This window comes from Temnothorax americanus, unplaced genomic scaffold (genome assembly GCF_048541705.1).
Source record: "Temnothorax americanus isolate GAGA-0224 unplaced genomic scaffold, ASM4854170v1 Scaffold76, whole genome shotgun sequence".
Classification (NCBI taxonomy): domain Eukaryota; kingdom Metazoa; phylum Arthropoda; class Insecta; order Hymenoptera; family Formicidae; genus Temnothorax; species Temnothorax americanus.
The window spans coordinates 330,565-352,704 of NW_027509799.1; the positions used below are offsets into that span (position 1 = coordinate 330,565).

General features: G+C 43.2%; 1 pseudogene; it reads right to left on the reverse strand.

The window, feature by feature from the left end:
* Positions 1–12,557: 12,557 nt before the first annotated feature.
* Positions 12,558–14,525, reverse strand: LOC143906794 (uncharacterized; annotated as a pseudogene).
* Positions 14,526–22,140: the final 7,615 nt, after the last annotated feature.

Genomic DNA, 22,140 nt, shown 5'->3' on the forward strand with positions numbered 1-22,140 from the left:
TTGGTCTATTGTCCGGGGCGATCCGAAGGCGCCGTTTAATAGGTCTGAAAGTTGAGTTATTGTCTCGCAGGTCTCGTCCTCTACTGCGCATATGGCCCTTCCGCGGAGTTTAGTCAGTAGGAGACGGGTTAAGTTTCTTTCAGAGGATGGAGGAAGGATTTCTTTGGCGCGTCGGCATGCTCGGCGTATAAATTGAGGCAAAGGAATATTGCGACCGTCGAAATGGGGGACCGTTTCGAGTGCTTCTCTAAAAGATATGCGGGGCCCATAACTTTCCGACGTCGGGTCGTGAGGGGGGGTATATTGCCGATGTTTGAGCGTCGAAAAAACGTGTGTGTCAACGCAGAGGGGAAATAGGCGTTACTAATCGCGGGGGTCCCAACGGATGGTCGGAGCTAACTCCGGTTTTTTCGTATTGTTTAGACATTTTGGCGCGCTCTTCAGCCAAGCCGATTTTTATTTTCTCTAAATCTCTCTTGGTTTTTTCAACGGCCTCCTTTTCACGCCTAATCTATCTTTTCCTGTATTTCAATCAATCTTGCTTCCTCTAATTTTCGTTTCTTTTGTTCTTTTTGGAGTAACGCGAACTCGTGATCTAGAGCGGCTCGGCGTTCTTTAAGGTCCTCCTCGCTCGGTCACCGGTTTTGGAACGGGTGTCCGGCATCGCGAATTTTCGTATCCCACCGCTGTCATCAAATTTATGTTACGTCCCGGAAGATCGCAGCCGCAAAGCGGTGCTCGGATCTTCCGCGGGGCTATAAGATCGCTTTGTCGGGTCGCTGAGCCGAGGGGCTCTACCCGGGGATACCCGCGATCGGGGGTGATTCGCTATCCGGTTCCCGTTACCAAATAGTTTGACCAATTCAGACTCTTACGAGGAGATTTGAATTATAAGGGCATAGCCTGTACTACTATTTCACTACGTTAGACATATTGTCGGAGTGGTTGAAAGCTAAGAATTTAGCTTCTGGTAGGAAATCCTAAAACCATGGGGGGTTCGTAGCGTTGCTCAGCCAAGCAGGTTCTCAAGGACGGCTGTGAAGTCAGCTTCTGACTCTTGTTCCGCCGTCTGTAATGCCCTGATAGAGTAGGCATCTGTACGGAACTCGCTTTTCGGGACTTCGCCTGATAGTTGGCTTATTCCCATGTAGAACTCTGGATCAGATAGAGTTCGTGGCGACCAGAATTGGATAGAGTCTCCTTCCACAGGTCGGCGGTTCGCGTATATTACTTGATCACCCGAGGTGGCCAGATCTGTACATCTCATGTTCGATGTATAGTTACTAACGAGTAGAGACTGATGTCCTCCCGCTTGGAAATCGATCCTATCTGGATGAACGTATTTCGGATATTTCCTTCCCACAACCTCTAGGAGGTCTTGGATCGATGAGACATCTTCATGTAAGTCCCTATCGTTGTAACTCCTCACGTGAGTTTAGAAGATAACGTTCGAATGCTTCTTCGACTCTTGTACACATATGACATTCAAATGCAGGACTATAGTCGACTAAAATCTTGTTACACTCGGAGTACGTAGGGAATTCCGTTCGCGGTCCGTATTGTACGAAATGCCTGAGAACCCCTTTAAAATCTTGTCGAACGGGTTGATAGCTACCGAGTTGACAGTCCTCGCAGATAATCACGCCAGTGGTTTTATTTTAAAAAAAATAAGGAAATCACGCATACACCGGTCATCAACCAAGTCTTAAGCGGGTGGGAGGCGAGGTTATCCCCAGTGCACGGCGGTTGGCCGGATGTCTAGGACACATAGGCGAGTGGATTTCCTCCGATTCGCGTTTTCGTTTAAAAGGTGCCTTTCGAATTTTGTTTGATGGCGGGCCCGGTATTCAGCTAACAGGCAGTCGTCGTGGAACGTTGCACGGGTTGATTTATTGCAAAAGAGAATTGAGTATACGCATACGTTGTTCGTAAGCCAGGTTCGAAGGGGGGCAGGAGGCTGGCGCATATCATACCATACGGAGCACGTTTAAATGTGTGCATCGGGCATATGAGGGTTGCAATCTGCCCGATCTAGTGGGGATTGATCTGCGAAATGGCGATGATAGTGGGCTCTCGCTCGAGGAACTGTCGTCCCTCCTCGTTTTCCACCGAACGCGTCACGTCGAGAAATGTCTCAGAACACGTGGGGCACTCCGCGGGTCTACGAAGTTTCCCGATTATAACGCAGCAAGAATCGCATTCCTCTATGGATTTGCATTCTAATAACATTGCCCTCCTTGCCTTCGCTGATAAAAAAATTGCCCATAGGAGCACATTATTTGGTCGAGTTTATAGTTAATATTTCTATCGTAAACATAAAATAGAAAAAATTTTATTATAATTTTACAGTGTTGTCCATTCACAATACAGCGATTTCAACTATGCGATAATTTTTTAACCGATTGACTAATTTTGTATTTCGACACTGAGGATGGTCTTATAATGGATCGAAATGTCTGTAGATTTTTAACTCAAATATAGAATTATTAACGTCAACACCTTGTTACGACTCTATGCTCTATAAACTCCAACTGATTTTTAATCTTTTGAGCTTTTATATTTCTATCCTTCTCTGTCCGTTACTTGAGTTTACGAAGACGACGTGACTCACGTTCAGTTCAGGAAGGTTAGCCTAAACCTTTTTCCAGAATTCTGTATATACTTTCTATATGTATGTCAGTGAGCTCCACGATGAGTCTTGTGGACACATAGCGGTCCGATCGAAGGATTTCAAGCACTTTTTCCACGTTTTCGGGGGAACGACTTGTTTTTGGCGGCCCTGGTGGATCGCCTGAGATATCCTCTCTATACCGTTACGAAATAGATTATACCAGTAAAGAACGCGCGCGGTATAATCAGCCAAATCAACAATCACTACCGTACATTTTCTCTAGCATTTCGTGCGTTTTGCTAACTGTTATGTTTAGTTTAAAACAAAATTTAATATTTGCTCTTTGTTTCATTTTATTTTATCCATGGTATTTGTTCAACGAGTGTCAATAAGGTATTAACTATACGAAACGGCGCTTTTTCACATGGACAAAAAGCAGTACTTATGCGGCTTAGTTCACGGTTGCAATATACATGACTTTTGCGATTTTGTGACAAGTGCGTCACCACTGTCTGATTTGTTGCTGGTTTTATCTCTTCGTGATTCAATTTAGATGCCCCCTGGCGCGGGTTGTACAATCCGCGTCACAACAATAATATTATATAAAAATTTGCGATTGGACAAAATTATATGCCGGATTTCATTAAAACGTAGCAAGGTTAATTAAAAAAAATTAATTGGCCGTTTAAATTTATTTAGCTTCTGCTTAGTCGAGAGAGCAAGATTATTTTGTTTATTTAAAAAAATATTATGTTAAAGTACATATCGAGGAAAGTTAAATCGGTAATTTGTGTGCGTACATTGCGTTCAATATCGTCGTAACTTCCTTTTAGCGTTAGTTTTATAATAGCGGGATCTATGTAACTCTTGGGGAGATTTAACTTGATTTCCCTGAATAGATATCGCACGCATTCGTATATAGATTCGTAGTGTACTGTTGCTTCTCAGATTTGTTGGCGTCTTTATGGCTGGCCATTGTTCTCACTTCACTGTATCGTATGATACAAATAATCAAAGTCACCGGACGAGAACTGAGAAGCGCGTTTTTCGTTCGCGAAGTTGATGTTTTGAACGGCGAGACTGCAATGAATTCGAGTTCGTGGGATTAGTTCCGTTTACGTCATTTTAGAAAAATGCTGCGCACGCAGCTGAGTAAAATCTTGATTTTTCCCGATTTAATTCTGTGCGAGAAGTAGCTTTTAATAGATTCAAAATTTTGTTTAAAAGATGTAAAACGATATCGGTGAAATAAAGCATTCGAGTAAAATTTATGCAAAAAGGAAAAAAATTAAGTGTGTTGAATTGTCCGCTGAAAAGCGGCAGGAACAAATATAAAAATAAGAAGAAGAAGAAGAAGAGATCCATTATCTTAAGAGGAACAGCGTCAATTGTTTGTGAATATATCTTTCCTCTATGGCCATTTTACTCGAATATTTACCTTATATAGTTTAAACAAATAAAACATTTTAATGCATTTACCTTTCATGTCGCTGATCAACTCGCAATAAATCTGCTGAGAAATTTTTATCATGCAGTGAGACGCCGCAACGCAGTATAAGGAAGTGCATTATTCCTCGATGAATCTCCGCATCCGCATGTATCAATTCTCGCTCCAACACCTGGAGAGTGTTTAGTGTTCTTAATAAAAGTAAACTTTACGTACTTAATGTGATTAGCAATAGCTAATAATAATATAATTTTCAAACATGTATATCAGATCCATGTCGTTAACCTCTCGATTGGTATAAAATTGGTGGAAATAATATTGTAAAAATATAAAACAACAAGAGCTTCAAAATAGAATTACAAATAACAACAAAAAATAATTTATTTACATATTTACAAGCTTGTGTGAAAACTAAAAAAATTGATAATTAAGTTTGATTAAAAATAATTATACGGAGTAAATAATATAAAACTAAATTTAAAATATTTTTTACGAAATGGAAGGTAAGCACAAAACCTGTTCAATCCTGTTTTATCCAGTCAGGTGTCACGTTCTGTCAAAGTTAAGTTTATTTGTTCGTTTTTGGGTCAAAACATTTAAGTTATTACCCGGGATTTAGACCAGGTTGCGTGATTAATCCATTCTATATATATATATATATATATATATATATATATATATATATATATATAAAGAGATATAGAATTTTGTATGTTTTAAACCGAGGGTCAGATTTGTTTATTAATATGTTTGTGTGAAATTTTAAATTGCGCCGCTATGTGCTGAGCTAATGTGTCATTTGAGCAAGATGAAAGAATTTTCTCGTCCTGATCCATCTCGAATGCCTCCTCGAATCTCTCTAACTCTATTAATGCTAAAAATCTGCGAAACAATGTTACGGGAACGTTGTAAAATATTTTTAACATATTGTTGCAGTCTTCAATCGCTTTGTCGTAATCGCCCTGCTCAAAATATGCGGCAGCATATCGATTATCGTAATACAATCCCTTCTCACAATCAATGTCGTCTGTTGCTAGTTTAATTGCTTTTGTGTAGCGACTTATGGCTTTAGACCATTGTCTGAGCATGAACTCTTTATCACCATTCTTATTCCATTATATTGTTGCAGTCTTCAATCGCTTTTTCGTAATCGCCCTGCTCAAAATATGAGGCAGCTTGATTATCGTAATACAATCCTTTCTCAGTGTCATCTGTTGCTAGTTCAATTGCTTTTGTGTAGCGACTTATGGCTTTAGACCATTTTCTGATTGTCAGTGGTTGAATCGTGGGTGGGGACAACGCTTCCACTGGGCGTGGCATTAGTTTGAACCATGCTTCGTCTATCCTGTACATGGTAGGTAGAAGCTCGTTGCAGTCCCTTATCGTGCTGCCTTTAGTCAGTACTCGAGATCTCAGGAGCAAGAAGTATGACGCGTTGTTATGTGAGACTGGTAGTTCGCTGTAGCAATCTTCTGTTTGTTTCATTCTGCACATGACTGGTACGCATTTTACTATGTATATGCATGACTTCTCCGGCAGTGATGGCTGTATATTCCGGCGACTTCATGATCCGGTACGCCATCTCGTCGGGGGCGATGCTGGCGAGAGATAGAGCGTTCTCCAGTATCTACTTTTCCAGAGCGCATTTCTGGGTCATGATGTCCCGATATAATTGTGTTAGCTGCGTCTTCATGTGTTTCTCGACGTAGATAAATTTGCTGTTTACGTACGAGAAGATGTCGAGTATCTATCGATATTTCGGTCTGGATCTTGAATGTTCATCTTGGTTTTGTTTCGAGGATGAACAACTTTGGGTGCTCCGTCTGTATTATTTTATATCCGTAGAGGTTCGTTTCTGTGGTTTTGGCTAAGGCGAAGGTGATGTCTCTCGTTGTTAAGGTATAGACGATCGGAGTCTCCTTCTGGCTTGGCTTAGGTGAGACCCGGTGAGCGTTTCCTTCGTACAGCACATCGTATTTATTGAACTGACAAGTGTCAGTCAGCAGTGTTCTCCAAAATGTTATAGTCCCATCCGCATCGTAACATTTGCCCTCTATGGCTGGACATTGAGTGCCGGAAGGCAGAATGACCTCGTTCGTGGAGTGTTTCACAGGTAACTCCATTTGTCTGGTAGTTATCTTCACCGTTGCTTGTACGAAAACGTTGTTCCAGGTGGCTAACCAGTGGGGTAAGGAAGGGCGCAACCAGATACTTGCAAATGTTGTTCGCAGGTACACGCTCTGAGGCGCGTGGCGCGAGCAGAACGCACTTTTAATGGCTCAGGAAGAGTCAACGTCCGTCTTCAAAGTTTTTATTTTTATTGCTTTAAACATTAGTTGCCTAAATTGTTTTAGAAACGCAGCAGAAATCTGAGAATTTTTCTAATAAAACAAAAAAAAACATGAATTTATTATTTGCCAATTCACATTGACATTATAAACTTACCAAATTATAAAGTTTTTAGTAATTTAATTTATAATTAAAATATTGTGAGAGTAATGCGCTGCAATCACAAGACTCTTTTCTAAATGCGAAGCTGAAAATTATAAGTTATTTAATGGCAAAATTTAGTGATATAAGATTTATTTAAATCATAGTATTATGAAATTAATAATTGTTAAATTTTGCCATTAAATATATAAATTATTAAATTTAGCAAAATTTAGAGATTATTAATTCTGTTACGTCCAACCCCAGGATTAGGATAAGAAAAATTGGGAAGCAAAGAAAAGGTTAACCAGAGGGGTCGGGATAAGGAAGGACGCAACTAATAGATACTTGCAAATGTCGCTCGCAGGTACACGCTCTGAAGCGCGTGGCGCGAGCCGAACGCGCTTTTATGACTCAGGAAGGGTCAAGGTCCGTAAAGACGCTAGGACGCCTTCCGTGAGCGGTGCGATTGTCGGTCCTCTTTTGAGTCAGGGAATTTAATCCCTTTAACTCAGGATCGGACCTCGTGCGATTTCGAGAGGTGAAATGGATTTGAAAGCAAGGTCTTATTTAAAATAAAGAAACATTAAGTTTATCTTAGAAATAAATAGAACATTTATTACAAATTAACATAGAATTTACTAATGACATTGAGTAAAGAGAATCAGGCAATCGTACAAATAATAAATAAATCCAGATGAAGGGTAATTGTATATATGAAATGTAGGTGTAACATGTGTGTACTTCTCGCGGGTGTTACAAGAGTGCGGGGGTTACCTGACTTTTTAAATTATATGTGATAATCTGATATTGATATGATAAATTACGAGTATATTGTAAATTACGAGTATAGTGAGTATATTGTGGAACCACACCAAGTGGAACCACCCACTCACTATTAAAACTGTACGAGATCCTCGAAAGCTACTATTACTATTACTATTGCTATTGAACACAATATGGTGTTGAATACTGCATATAGTGAATATTTTAAATTTAAATGGAACAAGGAAACTGCTTTTTCACTCGATTTTTATGCATAGAAGTAGTGTTACACGAATATACAAAGTGGTGGTAAAGTTCAAACGGAATCAAAGCAGTATAGCGATTGAGATGATCGAGATTAAATACAATTTTGTTCAATGCACAAATGGTCGGACCGACATAGAATTGTTACCAATATCTATGTTCAATTGTGATCGATACGTAATCGATTCAACCACGGTTGTCCTCTGCAATCGCAATGCTATGTTTAATCTCGTTTGAATTTGTATTCGTTTCACACAATGCATTTTGGATTGGCGGATTCGTCAAGGCACCGAGGGGCAGGATTTTTGAAGGGAAAACCTAATGCACATCCTGCCCGCTATTATTACAGTTAGTTTTAGGATTGAAGTTACATGAATTTAACTATGTATGTGTGGGATGTATATGAGTATTTGAATTAAATTAAAACATAAAGGAAAATAAGTAATATCTATACTATAAGGTGTGTTAACTATTAATCTATGGTGATAATCTCGGGATCGACTACTTCCTCGAGAACCTCAACGGTCGAGGCGGTCGACAGCGTCGGGGATGGTCCTCTGGAAGCTGTGATGGAGGGGGAATCGGGAAGTTCCTTGGTGCGAACCGGGGAATATCAAGGATCGAGCAGGGGGGGAAGAATCAGGCGTATCGGGGAGTACGCGATAAGGGAGCACGCGACAAAGAAGGCGAGAAAGCGGATTAGGACTTAGGAGGAGACGGCGACGGTGGTTTCTCCGGAAGAGCTGGTGGAGGCGGCGGAGTGGCGAGTCGCGGAGGACTGGCGGTGACTTGTTTCTGGCGGAATTCAACCTTCCTTCGCGCCCGCTTGTTCCGACGATTCCTTTCGTGTTTTGCGACTTCTTGCGGGTGAGACCGCCCGAATCCACTACAAGTTAGCGGGTCGTTAAATATTAAAGTCCGCTAATTGCGGGAAAGTCATCTTGGGTTTTGGAGATTAAAGAAATCAAAAGAATACTCTGAGTCCACTGACGAGTCAGCTAACCCGAACTAATAGAAAAGGAGTATTCCAAGTTCACCGACAAGTCAGCTAACCCGAACTAATAGAGAAAGAGTATTCAAAGTCTACCGATAAATCGGATAATCCGGGACAACAAAAGGGATACCCCTCTATATATGTTTCGAAGCGGTCGGGAATGAGGAAGTCTGAGGCGAGTAAATCGAACGAGTCGAACGAGCTCTGGTAAAAGTGAGCTTTATTTCTTCAGTGTATACATGATGAAGCCTTAGTGCATATCCGTGCGCAAATTGTGGATAGGGCTTTATCCTTTGACTTATCTTGTGCAGGGGCACAAGAGCGCCGGGCTTCTCAAAAAATAAGGTGGTCTAAAACGAGAGCCGGTGGTTGGCTGCTCGCTTAGCCACTGTGACTTTCTCGCGGTTGTTGTTCGCGTCTACTGTTTTTCTCGGAGTCGGGGGAGTTCGATCAAGGGGCAACTCCGGGATTTCAAGGGAGGGCAGGGCCGGTGGTATCTTCGTCTCCCTGCTCCTCTTCTTCTTCCTTTGTTCCTCAGTCTGGGTGCCCACAGATTTCCAGGAATTCGGTGGTAGGGGCCTTTCTGCCCTCGGATTGCCAGGCACTAGCGTCAGCCCTGGTGGGCGTGTGATTCGCCTATGCGACTCGGGGATCGTTACTTTGATCAATGGCCACCACAGTTCTGGTGGAGGTGCAGGTCCGGCAGCTGTTGGGCTGCGGTCCATTTGACGCTACAAATGCTTCGAAGCATTCATCTTCTCTTTTCTTTCAATAAAGAAAGAAGGAGAAGAAGAACGCTCCAAAGTATTTGTAGCGTCAAGTGGACCGCAACCTTGGTCGTCGTGGTGGCGCGAGCTTCCTGGCTCTCCTCCTTGGTCTTGGTCGTCGGCGGCCTCTGCTGGAGCTTCGGGCTGAGTTGCCCTGCGCTACGACCACCACGGACCGAACTTGTCCGGTTCGGCGGGTGGGAGGGGCGGACTCTCCTTTGCTCAACAGCAGGCGCAGGTCGGTGGCACGTCAATCCGAGGAACGGTGAATGGATTCCGCTCGCTCCAGGTTGGAGCGGAATATGCAATGTTTGTCTCAATCACAGTCGCTACAGCCGGTATATTTAACGCCCTTCCCTCAATGTGAGAGAAGAACGTACTCGTCATGGGCCGGCTCGCCCTTATGTATGTTTCTAGCTGAATTATGAGTGCGAGTAACGACAGCCGCCCCGCGGCGACAGCCGCGACAGGTGTTACTCGCGTTCGCGGCGCGCAAGTGGGATGGTGCCACGCACGTCCGGTCTGGCGGGCTTGAGCGCGTGGAACGGGTTGCCGTACTCGCAGGCGCGCCGTTCGGAGGACGAATCCGAACAATATATATATAATATATATTATATATATATATATATATATATATATATATATAAGTTATAACATTGTGAGAACTTTGTTCACGCATGCCCTGCATCAGCTTGACTTCAATTTGGAGTAGTGTTACTCGGTACAGTTGATACACACTACATTCCAGTGGTATCTTAACTTGAAGTCGTGCAAACTTGCAGAACAGAAACTGTGACATAAAGCCAGCAGCGCGCGTGGACACCGGCACTATCATAGTCCTAGGCATCGTTGACACTTGAAGCGATTTCATCGCCTCTTCTTGCACACGGTAGCCAAACATCAATTTCTCATATATCTTCTTATGTTCGTTGGCGGTGTGCTCAGTGCTTCTGATATCTCTAAACCGCTCTTGTAGTATAGGACTGACTATTTGATGAGTTTCAAAACGTTGGAGCGAATGCTCTTCACCATTTAAGCTATCTAGCTCACGTTAATATCTTCCGCTCAAGACCTTCCTGATCCGATCCGCTTCAGTTGAACGAGGGGCACCGTAGTGTCGGGTACGCTGGGGCATAATTATAACTTGCGAAAACCCAAAATCATTTTCCTTCAATGACTACCACTTGGTGGACTACCTCATTAGTGATTTCTTGAATGAACAATACAAAGGGCAACGCGATCTTGTCGGGAATATCTCAACTTTGGGTAAAATGATGCAAACGTATTGGGATAATTTTTATTCGATAAGAAATTGTTGAATGGCGAAGTCTAGAAGTTTTAATATATATATACATATATATATATATATATATATATATATATATATATCGGCTCCTCTCCTTTGCAATTCGCCCCTCTACATCGAAAAGACGTTATATATTGCCAGTCAGTTGATTTAAATTACTTAATTGGTTTTCTTTTTACCTAAAACAATCGGGCGTTGCGAGCAACCACACAACAGCTTATAGTAGCTGCTTTTCGATTCTTGTTGTCGGTCTACACTCCCGACGCCGTTAATCCTAAACCTAAATTAATTTGACTAGATTTAGGACTAGATGGAAGATTATATGTTCAACTAGACAAGGAAACTGTTCATTCATTATCAATTTCTTTCTGCACAGTGTGTACATGTGAAGCAAATACAAATTTATTTGGTCTGCTGTATAGAAATAAAGTGCGTAGCTGTAATGGTCTTCATCTACAAATATATATAACGTGCAATTAATGTATATTGAATTGCTGCCCAAAGCGGTGGTGAAGTTCAAAGTAGATCAAGCAGCATTGTGATTGACAGTTAAGATCAAATACAATTGAGATCAATGCACAATTGCTCGATGTCAACAATAGAATTGTGATCGATTTTTTCTCTCACAATGTCTCTATGTAATTGTTATCGATACATAATCGGTTCAACCGGATTAAAATCAATTGTAACGGTGACAAGATCGTATGTATTGAAGTGTTAAGGTTTTTTTTTTTTTGAAATTCGAGATGTCAATCTGTGCTTTTATTTAAGAATCACAAACTGACACGTTTATTTATTGTTTATTTGCAAGTGTCTCCCTGTGCGATTTTCCAAGAGAGGAGCAATAACAGTTAACAATATATCTCAAATGCTGTTGCAGACATATGAAAATTCTTTTGGAACTGTTTAAAGATAAATCTTGGCACGACGAGTTCAACAAAATTTTGTCATCGCGCTGGCTTCGGACCCATTTCTTTTTCTTCGTACATCAGCGTTGCAAGCATTACCTCAACTTCATCATCGCTTTCGCCGTCGTTATCGTTATTTTCACAAAATACCTTGTCAATTTTCTCATCTGATATGCCAAAGCCACTACAGAAGATGCAATAACTAATTCTCTGCCTCCTATATCCATATTTCTACCACGTTGATTTCTTATGGTAACTGAAAAAATATACTGTATAGAATAAAACATTAATAAAAAAGAAACTTAAATATTTTATAAAAACTTTGTGAAAATATCAAAAAGTACATGTGTTAATAGCACTGTGAGTTATAAGAAAAAAAATCGGTTACAGTAATGACAAGGACTTTCGCGTGTTCTACGATGATACTGTATTTTTCAACTTACAGGGCAGTACACTTTGACGCTTTCCGCGGGTTTTAGTTTGGTGGAAGAGAAGAGGTCACCCAACTCATCCATCGAAAATCATCGAGGAGCTGTGTGACCTCCATTACCGAAAAAATTGAATTGAACCATTTTAAGAGTTTCGTCACTTTCCGTGTAATGTCGGGTTCTTTCGTCAATTTGCCGCCTACATTTCCCCACCTTATAATACGTCTCTTCGACTGTTTAATGATGGCGGGGGTGGTCGAGTAGAAGGGATGAATGAATGGAAGGGTTGAGTTGCGTCATCAGCTCTGTCTTCGATTTCTCTCCTTATATGGTCATGTTTTGGGTCTTCAGGAAGGGTCTGGAAGGATTTAGATTCGCGCCTGAAGGAAGCGTTGCGGGGAAAATTCTTATGGCTAAAGCCTCGTGGGCATTGTAACTTATTCCTTGTGTTTATATATAATTATTGGAATAGGCCAAGCCTATTGTGTCCATTGCGTAGATCGTGACTTGGGGGGAGGTGTTACGTCCATTTGAAAATGTAGGACGATACTCCTACATTTTATCATGCATAGGGTACACTTAACTACTAGGATATGGTAATCTTATTGGTTTATATAGAGTTACATATTTTGTTTTCTCACGGGTTGTTGTCGCGCAGATACTTCTTGAGCTCGCCGTAGTCCATTTCTCTGATACCGCTGCTGGTACTGGGCTCTCTGTCGGGGATGAAAGTGGTCGTCTCGAGCTTCGGTGCCTCGGGATCGGTTCCCTTGGAGGCGTCTTTCCTGTTGCTGAGGTGCAGAAGCAAGTGCGTGACCGAGCTCTATACTGCTCCCAGCAGGTGTACGCTCCATCCGTAGACAGAGTGAAGCGCATATCCTCTGATAATAGAGTTAATCACCAGTTTGACCAGGCGGAATAGGAGAACAATGGCCAGCACTCCGGCACTCGCTGAGCCGAATGTGACAAATCCATTCCATAGGCGCTACCAGTGCTCTCCGCAATCCTTTCCAGCGATTCCTCGTCCAACAGGTGATGCAGCGAGACAGAGCCGCGTGGGATGTCGTGGCCCATTGCTCCCTGCACCAATGTATTTAGCATCGGTGGTTTCTCTATGGGGAACATGATATGGTCGCGGAGGCGGTCAAGGTCTCGTGTGGAATATATATTCCGCTCGTGGCGAGGTTGGATGGATTTACATATTTCCATCGTAGCTTCGTTAATGGCTGGATCGTAGGTGGGGCTAATGCTTCCACCGGTCATGGCATTAATTTGAACCATGCCTCATCTACCTTATACATTGATGGTAGAAGTTCGTTGCAATCTCGAATTGTGCCGCCCTTGATCAGCACTCGAGATTTCGGGAGCAGGAAGTAGGATATATTGTTATGTGAGACGGGTAGCTCACTGTAGCAGTTCTCCGTCTGCCTTATTTTGCATGCGACTGGCACGCATTTCACTATATATATGACTTCGCCCGCAGTGATGGCTGTGTAGCCCGGCGCCTTCATAATTCGATACGCTATTTTGTCAGGGGCGATGCTGGCAAGAGACAGGGCATTCTCTAACACCTGTTTCTCCCGGGCACACTTTTGGCTCATGATGTCCCGGTAGAGTTGGGTTAGTTGTGTTTTCATGTGTTTTTCGACGTATATGAACTTGCTGTTCACATACGTAAAGATGTCTAGATTGTCAATCAATATTCCCGTCTAAATTTTGAAGGTTTGCCCTGATTTGGTTTCTAGGATGAATAATTTCGGATGCTCTGTTTGTATTATCTTGTAGCCGCAGAGGCTTGTCTCCGTAGTTTTGGCCAGAGCGAAGGTGATATCCCTTGTCGTCAAGGTGTAGATGACCGGGGTCTCTTTCTGTGTAGGCTTAGGCGAGACTCGGTGGGCGTTTCCCTCATAGAACACGTCGTACTCGTTGAACTGGCAGGAATCGGTCGGCAACGTCTTCCAATATGTCATTGTTCCGTCGGCGTCGTAACACTCGCCTTCCATGGCTGGGCAGCGGGTGCCAGAGGGTAGCACTACTTCGTTCGTAGAATGTTTTACGGTCACCTCCGTCGTGTCGTTACTCTCACCGTCGCCTGTACGAACACGTTGTTCCAGGTCCCCAAGGGGTCACTATATTGCGTTCCCTCGCATTTACCATTCATGGTGAGTGATTCGGCCATTGTAATAGCGCGGGTGGTGGTGGCATTTACTTTAATGCCGGTTATCATTCCGCTGGCTCCTCCTAGGAATAAGGTTCCAGTATCTTGCATCTTTCGGCAGGTATCCCCTGAAATCTCTCGTATTTATTCGTATTTTCCTCCTTGCACGGCTGAATTGTAGGAGGACCATCCACAATATTTTATATCGCGATCTATCTCAATTTTGCATTGGACCGCAGTGGTGTGATCGAATTCGCTTAATTACAAAAGCTGAATGTATGTCTCCTCGGTAACCGGTTCTAAGTCTTCCAGTTCGCAGTTTCCGATATCCGTTAGGGACAGTGTTGTCACATTTAGTCTCTCTCCTCTGCAGTCAAAGCCCAGCAGGCCGCGCGCGGGCGCGCTAAGTATCGCCAGGATGAGTCGTGTCACTGCCAACGGCTCCATGATGGCGTTGGGTGTGCTGCTCGAACAGTATTGTGGTCGGTGGCCGCTACGTCGTTTTTATATACTAGCCTTATTTAATGCTACGAAGGGGGGGGAAGTACAATGGTGGGGATTTCCTAGTTTCTACGATCTTAGCTCACCTACGCATGCAATTTTATCAGAATTTTATTAGGCTATTTATTCATAGCAAGTTTTAATTTATCTGTGTGCACTATTCTAAACCTACTTCCTATTTGGAGCTTAACATTATTATTTCTTAGAGTTTCGGTTATTTCATACGGACCTACATATTAGTCGTCTAACTTTCCTCGGCTCGGTTCTTTGAGAAGGTACACACAATCTCCTGTTTTAAAAGTACGCGCATTCGTTCTCTTATCATAATAGGTTTTGGATCGCTCTTTGGCTCGGTCAAGATTTTTACGCGCATTCCCTTGCGTTTTGCGCAGCTTTTCAAATAGCTGTTCTAGGTATTCGACGTAAGTCTCGTTGGGTTCCCCTTCTAGGGGCGGGTCACTTGACGGGGCGCGCGCGGTCTTTCCGAGGATTAACTCGTGGGGGGTGTACAATGTGCCCTCGTGTACGCTAGTATTATAGGAGAAAGTCGCGAATTTCAGATAGTCGTCCCAGTTATCTTTTTCACAAAATTTTTTTAGGTACTCCCACAGTACGTGGTGCGATCTTTCTATTGAGTCAATTGATTGTGGCCTGTAGGCAGTGATTTTGTACTGAGCAATACGGAATTTCTTAGCAATGTTGCGCATAAGCGCATTTATAAAGTGATTGCCCTGGTCTGTGAGCCATGCCCGCGGGGACTCCATACACGCAGATAAGGTCTTTGGCGAGTGCGTCGGCTACGTCAATCGCGGATGCTTGTTTCAGAGAGATGGCTAAGGAATACTTGGTGAGGAGGTTCTGGATTGTGAGGATGTAGGAGTATCCTGTGCTCGTGGTAGGTAGAGGTCCCATAATATCCATGGAGATCTTGTCGAAGGCCGCTCCCGGTGTATCGGTGAGCACCATCGGCTGTCGGGTCTTAACACGAACTAATTTCTTCAGTTGACAGTTTCTGCAGTTCCAAACAAACTCCTGTACGTCGTTCTTCATCCCCTGCCAGTGATAGTTCTCCCTGAGTCTTCGGTATGTTTTAGTGACTCCCTTGTGTCCTCCGATCGCCGAGGCGTGAGCTTCTCTCAGGATTCCAGGCTTCTCGGCGTCTAACGGCATCATGATGTGATTTTTGCATACCAGGATGCGAGTGGGGTTACCCCGGAACGCGTCCTCTAGTATTCGTCGGATCGTTGAGAACATCATACCGTCTACGCCCCCTTTGCATATAAAGACGGTTGCCAAGTCCAATGCGGTACACACATCAAGAAGAGATGAAATGGCCTCTTTCACCCATTTCCTCTGCGTATCCTTCGAGACGCTGGTTTTAATTGGCAGTGCGATGATCCTTGATTTGCCTTGCGTAATTACTCGGGCTCGGCCGAGCTCCTGGTTTATTATAACGACGATAGTACCCTGCCAAGTCTAAAAACTGTTTAATGTTCTTCGCATTCCGAGGCTGAGGGAAGTGTTCGACCGCCTCAATTTTCTTTGGATCTGGCTTTACGCCCGCTTCGGAAATTACATGCCCGAGGTAAGTGACCTCTTTACACAAAAATTCGCATTTGTCTGGCTGGAGTCGCAAGCCAACGTTTCTAAGTCGCTCCGCTAACTTGTGGAATTTTATGAGATGCTCTCGCAAGGAACTCGAATATATAATGTCATCTAAATATACCAGTACTCTACGCCTTGGAGTCCCGTCAAAACCTGGTTCATCAGCCGTTAGAATGTGGCTGGCGCGTTTTTGAGTCCGAAAGGCATTCGTTTGAACTGATAATGCCCGTACGGCGTGGAAAATGCCGTTTTGTGAGCGTCCAATGGGTCCATAAGTATCTGATGGAACCCTGAGGCGAGATCAAAGACGCTAAAGTATTTCGCGTTGCCGAGCTGGTCTAATATCTCCGTAATGTTTGGTAGGGGGTGCGCGTCGCCGATTGTTTTCTCATTTAGTCCGCGATAATCAATCACCAGGCGCCATCGCTTGTTGCCTTTTGAATCGGGTTTTTGGGGCACAATCCACAAGGGAAAATTATATGGCGATGTTGACGTTTCGATAACATTGTTTTCTAATCATTCTTTTACTTGCCTGTCGATTCCTTCCTTGTGCATTGGCGGGAAGCGGTATTGTTTCGTATTGATTGGGATGCTGTCCGTGGTGGGGATCTTATGCGTTATTACGTCGGTGTGATGTAGCTTATCGCTCGGCAGGCGGAACAGATCGTTATATTTTCCTACTAATTCGTGGACATGCTCTCTCTCCTCGTCATTTAAGTGGTTTAGTGGAAGTAATTCTTTTATTCGATCTACGCGAGATTTGCCCAAAAATGTTGCCATCATACGCTGCGCTTTTTTCTCGTTCCTGGTCGTTCTCGGCCCTAAGGTAGAACGCCCGGATGCGGTTGACTTTTGGTGAAGGGTGCTTTTATGACCCTTGTTAGAAGATGTAGGAGATGGGGAGGGGGGGCCGGAGGTAGAGTATTCTTTTATCTCCTGGAGTTCGACCATCGGTAACAAGATTTTGATATGTCTCGCTCAGCGGAGTTAACGACGCCAATGTAGGCAATATCGCCGCGATTTGTGACGACGGCATCTCATAAGTAGTTGTCGTCGTGCACGTGTATTTGCGGTATGTATCCCGTCGCGATTTCCGGATTGCTCACTCGAAATGGCAAGGTGCGCGTTCTTGCAGTACCCATCAAAGTGCCACGCTGTCTGATTTTCTCGGTCAACTTTATAGCGTTTGTCATTGGCAGAACTGATGCGCAACAATCACTCTTTTTAGTACATTTCTCCAATATTTGATTTCGTTCTTAACTTGTGTACAAAGACCGGAGTCAACTCTTCCTTTCGCACGACTACGCTTTATTAGCGCAATTTGACACTGGAGATGCTCTTTTGAATTTTCGTGCCCGCTCAATACTTTGTTCACATTACTCCAGTCGCGAAAACCTTCTGTTGCCAGCTGAGAAGTTCCACCAAACAATCAGCACGATACACAAAACAGTCTTTTTTTTATAAAAAAATAAATTATATATTTCTGCAGCTGATTTTCTCCATTTAGTAATCGCCGATAAAACGCGTTTTTTAAAGAAATCGATCTTGGTTACTAATTTTTTTAACTGCGGCTCAGTAATACTTGTATAGAATCTCGGCACGGCGTTGCAAATATTGTGCTCGACGGGAGTCGTCCTCCCTAATCGTCGTAATTAATTTTAAAGGTGGGAGGCGAGGGTACTCAGGCTCTGTTATCGGGATCAGCTTGTAAGCCCGGTCCTCGAGAAATGCCTGGTTACTTGTTTGAGATTCTTTCTTCGATAGTGGAACGTAGGACTGGTAGTTTTCGTTGTTATCACTCACGTGTACTGAATTTCGATCACTGGTACTTATACTTCGTGACCGCCTTGCGCGCGGAGTGTGACTTTTTTAAATTAAAGTAATTAAACTATGTGAAAGACATTTAATTAAGTGAAAGATATTTTTATATAGATAAGATTAAATAGAACAAGGAAACTCTTTGTAACGAAATACTTCTCGTACTCGGGGTCCTCTGTATACTCTACTTCTAGCTCTGGGTTCAAAGGTGCGGTGTGTAGGAAACGGTTTAACCGGCGGGTGCGATGCTTAACTTCATGACCCTGGCTCGTTTTAGGCATCTGTTGGCCAATCAGTAGAACGAGATACGCGCCAGTTGATTCCCTGTTGCTATATTTCTCACAAAAATTAAAGGAACACTAAATTAAAAAAAAAATAGGCAAAATTCAAGCAGCTGTAACTTTGTTAAAAATAAACAAAACTTAAATTTAAAAAAAGGATTTTAAAGCTTGAAATCTCTACTTTCGAAAGGTTATTATTATTTTTTAGTTTCTGTGAGTTTGGTAATTTTTACATATACAAAACTACGAGCTGGACAAAATAGAAAATTTTCCTCTCACTTTGTGGGCCTGTCATGTGCACAAAAAAAATCTGCGAAAATTTTTGACTTCCTAACGTGAAAGCTTGAAGTTTTTCTTGCAAAATCTTGTTTTTTTTTTAATGTTTCTACGATTCTCTACGCCTAGTATAAGTGTCGTGGAGATTTTTGAACTTATTTTTGCATCCAATTGCACTCAATTTGCTTGTAAAAATATTCTATATAAATTTTAACATATTTCTTAGAATATTATAAATATCAGACATCTTTATTACCATAATAGCTTTTGTTACGTCCAACCCCGGGATTAGGGGTCGGGGGAAGAGAGGACGCAGCTAGATACTTACAAATGTCGCTCGCAGGTACGCGCTCTGAGACACGTAGCGCGAGCCGAACGCACTTTTATGACTCGGAAAGGGTCAACGTCCGTGAAGACGTTAGGACGCCTTTCGTGAGCGATGCGATCGTCGGTCTTTTTTCGAGTCAGAGAATTTAATCCCTTTAACTCAGGATCCGGACCTCGTGCAATTTCGAGAGGTGGAATAATGGTGGGTGAAGTCTTAGATTATAAATAAATGAAAATTTATATTTAACGTAAATAAAACATTTATTATAAATTTAAGTTAAGTAATCTATCGATATTACAATAGGTGAAAACTAGGCAAATTGAACGGGAGATTGAGAGCATTTTACAATGGAAGTGTATGTTTAAGGTATATGTGTGCACTTCTCGCGGGTGTTACATAAGTGCGGGGGTGATCGGGCAAGATTTCTAAGGGGATACCTACTTGAAAATGCACTATTATTACAATTAGTTTCAGGATTGAAGTTACATGAATTTACTATGTGTGTGTGGGTGTGTGTGTGTGTTAATTGATGAAGTACAGCATATGAGAATTGAAATAAGTAAAACTTAATTTTATAGTTATCAATCTAAGGTTACGATCTCAGGATCGGCTACTTCCTCAAGATCGAGAGTCGAGGCGGTCGAGGAGGTTGGGGACGGACTTCGGGAAGAGGAGGGGGAATTGGGAGGTTCTAGGAAGCGGGCTGGATCGGGGTTGACGGGGACCACGCGAGGCGGGACCACGCGAAACGAAGCCACGCGGCAAATAGGGCGATGTTCGGCAATTGGGCGAGAGGGTAAGACAACTGGGCGATAAGATAAGATGATAACGAGACGATTCTGATGTGAAGAACAGGGTTTCTCCGAAAAAGCTAGTAGGGGCGGTGGGATGGCGAGTCGCGGAGGACCGGCGTTGAGCTGCTCCCGGGGGAGTTCGACCTCCCGTCGCGCCCGCTTGTTCAGGCGATTTCTCTGTCGCCTGATCGTGCGAAGATTCTGTCCTCGAGGGGGTAGGACTATCGGGTTCACTAAAATTATTTATTTGTTTATTCGATCTCTTTCGAACCCGGTCGGAAGCGAACAAAAGAAAATCGTCGAGCTTAAAGGGGGGGAAGAGGTCAGTGGACAGGCTGGGTCCGCGACAGCGACGAGACGCCGGGAGCCAAGTCAGGCCTACCACATCGCCAACGACCACTGGGAACTCGATGCCTACACCGACCGACCCACGAGCATAAGCTCAGGGGGGTCAGCGGACCAGCCGAGTCCACGACAGCGATGAAGACGCCGGGAGGCAAGTCAGGCCTACGACAACGCCAACGACCGCTGGGAACCTGATGCCTACACTGACCGACCTCAAAATAATAAGCTTCCGGGGATCTGACAATCGATAGACCGTTTAAGAAGGGGTGCAATAACGCGGAAAAAGAAAGGATTAAAAGAATTATGGGACTTACTACTTGATGAGTTCAAAACGAGTGGGTTTCTTCTCGGTGTCGCTGGTGAATGAGTCGGAGCAACTGATGTGCTGCTGGATCTTTTGCACAGACTCTAAATGCGAAATCGTGACTCGAAAACAGAAGAAATCACGATTATAATGCCGAAATGCAGACTAAATCTTCAGAGGCTTGAAAAGACTGAGTAGTTTTAAGAGGGCGAGTGCCGCAATCTTGGGGTTTATATAGGAAAATGTAGGGAATGGAAGGGATGGATTTCATGTGGAGTGTGTCTGGTTTTCGTTTAAAGAATTTCGGGTTGGCGGGATGTTTCTAATTTTTGTTTAACGGATTTTTTATTGGTTGAGATGTTTCTCACCCAAGAGGTAGATTCTTAAGTTTTCGGCTATCCTGGAAAGCTAGAGACGGTTATCGATTTTTGCGGTTTTTCATTGGTGAGCCCCCTCTTGGCCTCCACTGTCTTATTGGGGGTGTAACCCATCGGTTCTTTCCAGTGACGCATTTGTTTTTCGGCTATCGCCAATTTCTCTTTTATTGGGGTTCCTTACTTATCTCGCGTTTTTATATCGACAGACGATGCATACTTCTCAATCTTAATAGTAGGTACAAAGCAAACAGAACTTCCACCACGTGTATTTACAATCACGTCCTAGGCTTTGGCTCTGTTTGTCAGAAACATTCACGAGCAATTTTAGAAAGCTCGCTTGATGCAATAAAGATCTTCATCAACTCTGTCTGTGATTGAGGCCTTTTTGGCGCGTCGTGTCGCCGGGTTTATAGTTATGGGCCAGACAAGGTTAATAGACAAAATCCGATTACGTATGCCCCGTCTGTTAATATTTTACTCTGGAAGGTCGCTTCGTCCCCTAGGCAAATAGCTATTAAAGTTGTATAAAAAAAAAGGAATGCGAGATCTAACCTCACCCCGATCGATAACCGTACTTGCCTTGTTTATCCTAATCTTAGGGCTATCTTAGGTGCATAAGAATTCCTGCGAAAAAAGGATATCGTGGAGTCCGCAGAACGTAACACTTTAGAAACTTCTTTCCACAAAGATTTTGCAATTTTATCTATTTCTACGGCTGTCCATTGGCGAGCCTTGTCATAAGGCTTCCCCCACGTCTTATTTTGAGGAATCCAAGCTATTGATTTTTTCAGTAACGCATCCATTTTTTTATTATCACCGATTTCTCTTTTATTAGGGCTCTGGGTCCTAGGTTTCCTCGTGACTGTTTTTAGAATCGATAGACAATACTCTAATCTTAATTGTAGGTTTTTGTAAACAGACACCTTTACCACGTGCTTTTGCAGGATTTTTAAAAGCACGTTTTAGACCTTGTTTCTGTTTGTCGGAACATTGCGCGGGTAATTTTGAGCTAATTGTGCGATGCAATAAAGATTCCCATTAAACCCTGTCTGGAATGGCCATTACAAGAGTTTTCAGCAAGAGGTGTCAGAAAAGTTACCACAGGGATAACTGGCTTGTGGCGGCCAAGCGTTCATAGCGACGTCGCTTTTTGATCCTTCAATGTCGGCTCTTCCTATCATTGCGAAGCAGAATTCGCCAAGCGTCGGATTGTTCACCCGCCAACAGGGAACGTGAGCTGGGATTAGACTTGTAATGGCCAGAGCATAGCCTGTACTACTAATGGGGGGTTACGTAGTGTTGCTCAGCGAAGCAGGTTCTTGAGGACGGCTGTAAAGTCAGCTTCTGACTCTTGTTCTGCCGTCTCTAATGCCCTTATTGAATAGGCATCCGTCCGGAACTCCTGTTTTGGAACTTCGCCTGATAATTGGCTA